The sequence below is a fragment of the Amblyraja radiata genome, chromosome 9 (assembly GCF_010909765.2).
Source record: "Amblyraja radiata isolate CabotCenter1 chromosome 9, sAmbRad1.1.pri, whole genome shotgun sequence".
Classification (NCBI taxonomy): domain Eukaryota; kingdom Metazoa; phylum Chordata; class Chondrichthyes; order Rajiformes; family Rajidae; genus Amblyraja; species Amblyraja radiata.
Window position 1 is genome coordinate 46,799,805 of NC_045964.1, and position 5,743 is coordinate 46,805,547.

A 5,743-nucleotide genomic window follows, 5' to 3' on the forward strand; every position below is an offset into this window, starting at 1 on the left:
GAACTAGTGTATGGGTGATTGTTGGTCGGCGTGGACTCGGCGAGCCAAAAGCCCTGTTTCCACACTGTTTCTCTGAGTGAAAATGTTACGTTCTAATATCAAATACACAGAAACAGAAAAAATATAAATGCCCAGAGAGACCACATGACACCACTCAATATACCCCCTGATAAAACACGGAGACATCAATTTTACCAAGTTTGTCACAGAGTTCCTCAGGTAAGGCGTATTCAAGAGAGTCAGTAAAAAGTACTGCAGTTTACTATTCATTCGATAACTTATTCTGATAGGGAAAAATGTTTAGAGCAACAGCATCGTGATTTTTACAAAGTCAATTAATTTTGTGAAGACTTTTTAAAAATCTTGACATGAGCGTGGAAAAAATGAGCTAATTTCATTGCTTTTCTGTTCACAGTTGGACACTAGTACACTCATGTGGAGTGCAGGTTTAATGAGATTAAATACAAACATCTGAGATCCATGGAGGTGAGGACAGAGCTTCAGTTAATTCTTAACTGAAACATTATGTGAGCCTCCCATGTTCTGATGGTTTCAACAGTTCTAAGCCTCTTGTTGTGAAGAGAAATGTGTCTATCACATAATAGTCCTGTAGAAAACAGGAAGATGCAGTCAGTATTTTGAGGTGCTGGGATTTCTAAAGTTTTAAAATGTAACTTTCCACTACAAGCTATTGTTTGGCACTTCAAATACAAAAGGAACATTTTCATTGGATTTCTATATCCTCCAGACATTCCAAAGTACTAATTAGATACTTGTGAAGTACATTGGGAAAGGTTTATTCGAATATGGGTCAAATGCACGCAAGCTAATGAATTACTTGTTCAGGTACAAGGGTACAGAAAGTTTACAGGAATATGGGTCAAATGTGGGCAGGTAGGATTAGCTGAGATGGGGCATTTTGGTTGGCATGGGCGAGTTGGGCCGAAGGGCCTGCATTCATACTGTATGACTGTGACTCCAAGTGTAACCACAGAAGTTTTCTTGAACAAATCTACATTAACAAGAAGATTAAGTAAGAATACAGCAGGATAAAAGTTGTACATAACTTGTGGAGTTGTGTGAAATGGGCAGAATGATATTGCTCAGAGAGTCAGAATTGATCGGCAGAATTCCAGTTATTAGATGGGCAAATAGCAAATGTGACTTGAGTTGGTTAGAAACCCTTGTCTTTCAGTCTCTCCCTGACCAAGAACACCCATGGTGTTCCATTTGACTGTGGAGCAAACCTTCAGCCAACAATAGCTTCCTTCTCCCAATCTGCAACATCGCACGTTGATGCACCAGCCTCGGTTCAATTGCTGCAGGAATCTCCTGGCCTGGCTTATCCAGTTGTCTCCTGGCTGCCCTTCCATCATCTGACCTCATGTACCTCATCTGCTTCCCATCTCACCAAGTACCTGCTGACTCAAATTGGTTCCAATTTTCAGGTAACCCCAGGATGTTGACAAATATTGTCTTGAACTTCAACAAGTATAAGGTAGAGAGCACTAGTTGTATCATGGCCTGGTTCGGCAACTCAAACACTCAAGAACAAAGGAGATTACAAAAAGTGGTGGACACTGCCCAGTCTGTCATAGATAGATCAATAACGACCCCCCTGCCATCGAAGGAATCTATAGGAGGTGCTGCCTCAAAAAGGCAGCCAGCATCACCCACATCAGCCAGGCCACGCTCTCATTTCACTCCATCAGGAAGAAGGTACAGGAGTCTGAAAATTATGACTTCCAGGTTCAGGAACAGCTTCTTCCCAATAACCACCAGGGTCTTGAACACAACAAATACCAACTAAACTACGAACGGTCTTGGTTGCACTAGCAATTTCAGGGTTTTGCTTTGCACTAATATTGGTACTTTTTCATGTATAAAACATTTTGATTTATTGCATCTGTTATGCTGCTGCAAGGGAGAATTTCATTACTCTGTTTTTGGTACATATGGCAATTAAACACTCTTGAATCTTGACCAAAATCCCAAATATTTATTGAGCAGTTGATATACGACAGGATCTTAATTACGGGTGTGTGCATTCTAATGTCCAACAGAGATGTAATTGAATTGAAAAGGGTGAGTAGAGTTTCATAAGGATATTACCTGGACTTGCAGGCTTGATTTATAGGAAGAAGGTTCAATAGGCTGGGATTGATTTCTTTGGAGTGTGGGACGCTGAGGGACCTTATTGATGTGTACAAAATCATGAGGGGCATTGATAAAGTGAATTTGCTTGCAGCTAAAAATACTGGAGAAACTCAGCGGGTGAGGCAGCATCTATGGAGCGAAGGAATAGGTGACGTTTCAGGTCGAGACCCTTCTTCAAACTCAAGGTAGTCCATATCTGGAATGAACTGTCACAGGAAATTATTGAAATGGAAACAATTATGACATTCAAAAGACATTGAACAGTTATATAATAGGAATGGATTAAAGGGACAATGGCCACATTCAGTTAAATGGGACTTGTCCAATATGTTAACTTGGGTCAGCATTGACAAGGTGCGTTGAAAGGCTTGTTTCCATTCTGTACAGTTCTATGACTCATTGACTAGGAAAGAACACATTGCATTACATTTCACTTATAATTTAATCAATCATATTACATTCTGTTCTCAAAGATGAATGAATGAAAGGTATTTCAAAGGATAGAAAGTGTTATTCATATTTAAATTGAGTCCCAGCATAAGACAAAGTTGTGGGAATTCCATTTCTTCATGGGTGGTGGTGCCAAATTATTCATATGTAAAGAGCAAATATTTTTGAAATCAGTTTATTTGATTTAGTTTCACAGTAGCTGATCATAAAGCAGCCTTATTAGCCGCTGTGGGAAATGATATGGCTTCGACAAGCCAATCTTCCAGCTATGTTTGGCAATGACTAGTCATATTCACAGAATCCATTGAATCATACACCAAGGATACTGGTTCTTTGGCTCAACTTATCCATGCCGACCATGTAAGCTAGTCTCATTTGCCCTTGTTTGGCCCATATCCCTCTAAACCTTTCCTGTCCATGTTCTCATCCAAGTGTCTTTTATATGAAGTTATGGTACCTGCCTCAGCTACCTCTTCAGGCAGCTCAATTTATATACCCGTTACTCAAATCTGTGTCCTCAAGGTTCTTGATTCGCCTAACCTGGGAAAAGAAGCTATGCCTTCACTCTGTACATGATTAGATTCACCTCTATAACATCGACCCCAGCCTCTTGTGCTCCAATGTGCCTAGACTAGAGTCATAGTCAAAGAGTCATACAGTGTTAAAACAGACCCTTCAGCCCAACATGTCCCATCGACAATAGTCTCACCCCCCTGCAATAGTCCCACCCCCCTGCATGGGAGAGGGGAGGGAGGGTGTGCAGGGCGTGGAGCTTTTGCATTTTTCAGCTTGAAATTGTGCAATCTGGTACATACTGTAGCGAGTCTTTTAACTTACACTTGAATGCAATATTTATGCTTTAAATTGGATTAGCTATGAATAAGGTTAGGCTAAATTACATTCCTAATTACATTCCACAGTAGAACCAGGCTCTGATCCACAGGTGCAGCACATGAATGATCTTAGTATATTCATGTATGGAAATCAGATTATAATCAAACACTTGGCCCATGTTGACCAACCTGGGTCTCACTGCACACCTGGTACTACTCCTGACCCAGACTCCAGTTGCATACCTTCTCTCATTCCTGACCCTGCGTCCAGCCTTACACCTGGCCCCCTATTCTACCCTGATCATAGCTGCTTACCTGCGTAGATTCCCAGTGCTGAACACTACCATTGTCCCAGCTTTGACTGCACACCTAGTACTATTCCAGACCTTGACTCTGGATGCACACTTGGCCTTGCTCCTAGCCCCTCTCTACTAACAATATACCTGGCCCACACATAAAGCCCAATATCTGACCCCCTGGACTTAACCTATGACGTTCAAGTCCATAGGTGCTTATCTAATGCGGTAATCTTTTATGGGGCACTTCACAGACCAAATTTTGTATATCAAAATTTGCTACATCCATTGGCTTCCTTGTTATCTAACATGCTAGTTACTTTGTCAAAGAAGTCATCAATTGGTTGAACACACTTTCTCATCCATAAAATTATACTCACTTTTGCATGTATTCTGTTACCATTTCCTTCATTTTCCTAACAAAATGTCCTGAAGTCATTTTCACCCCCAATATTTTCAGTATGTTACTGTCTTCCTCGCAGCTGGGACTTTTCCGAAATGCAAAGTCCAATAACTATATATTTAAGCAATATTATTCTATTTAATGTGATCTTGAGAGTACATAATATTTTCTGTGGTATTCATGACACAACAATGATTAAAAAATATATATTTATTTTGATTGGACCTACCAACATGCATACATTATTAGATTCCAGTTAATATGTACCGAGGGCAAATATTTGTTCCAATGCTCCCCATTCCCAATTACTTTTACATTGAAGTGATTGAACTCCAAGTGAAGTTTAAATTGCATCAGAAAAATAAAATCTCCGGAATGGATGATATTCATTACGTGGTTGGTTGGAGTCAGTATCAGCACAATTACTATATTAAACGTTGAATCTTCAGATGTTCTGGTTCAAGCTAAAACTAAAGACAAATAATAACCTCCTCACACATTCCCCTGCAAGTATCTCTGTCACTCCATTAAAATATACCCCTTTAAAATAGTCCTACCTTCCCAATATTTAACTGAAGGAAATAATGGGTTATCGGGGCTGTATGTTGTGACAGACAGCCTGACACCTTGCATGTCTTTTTAATATTACACTTATCCCATCCCCCTGGATATTCCGGATTAATAAATTAAGGTTTTGTCAACTAATTACAAACCAGGCTAATTACAAATCAATAACATTAGCCAATTCCGAAACACAAAGTGCTGAGCATTGGGATCCAGACATCACGGACAACTGGCCTCAGTTCCCCGCTCACATCTGGCAGTGCTCTCTGTCTGAACCAGGGGCAATGGAGCGTTTTTGAAAGTAAGGAGGCTGAGCGATCACTGGCCTGGGGGTACTGAAGCTGGTCCATGGCCGGAGCTGCAACGAGCGACTCGCCAGCCCGGCAAACACTCATCAGCCCAGCAAACACTCGCCAGCCCCGGATCACCGTCTGCATCTGTCCCTGCTGCTGCTTCTGCTTCCATCCCTCCCTCAGCCCCGGCTCTCCAGCACCGATCCCTGAGGTACAACATTAGTCCCAAGCCTCCTGTCCAAAATGCTACCTTCCACCATCCTTTAAAACTTGGTGCAGGCATGCCTTCTACCTGCTGGGCCCAGAACAGCTCATCCAATGTGATATCAGGAATTTGAAGTTGCTAACTCTCTCCACTGCCGACCCACCAATGAACACTGGTGCGTGGTCTTCTGACTTCTCTTTCCGATTGTGAATGATTAGTTCCTTGGTTTTGTTGCTGTTGAGTGGGAGCTTGTTGTTGCGGCACCACCCAACCAGCTGTTTAACTGTGTGGGTTTGTTTCTGTGCTGTGCGGATCTGTAACTCTCTAACATCTGGGAAATATCCACACAAAGTCGTTATGGGATCAGCAGCAGCACCATCAGCCTCAAGAGGAACGGAGGGATGAAGATTAAACTCAAACCTGCCAATGGCTTTGTTCTTCTGACCACAGATAAGAAAGTAGATGGCATTAGATTTATCTGCAATCTACCACCCACTCTGTGCGCTGGGAAGTGGTGTGTGCTCGAGAGTGGATTATCTGCA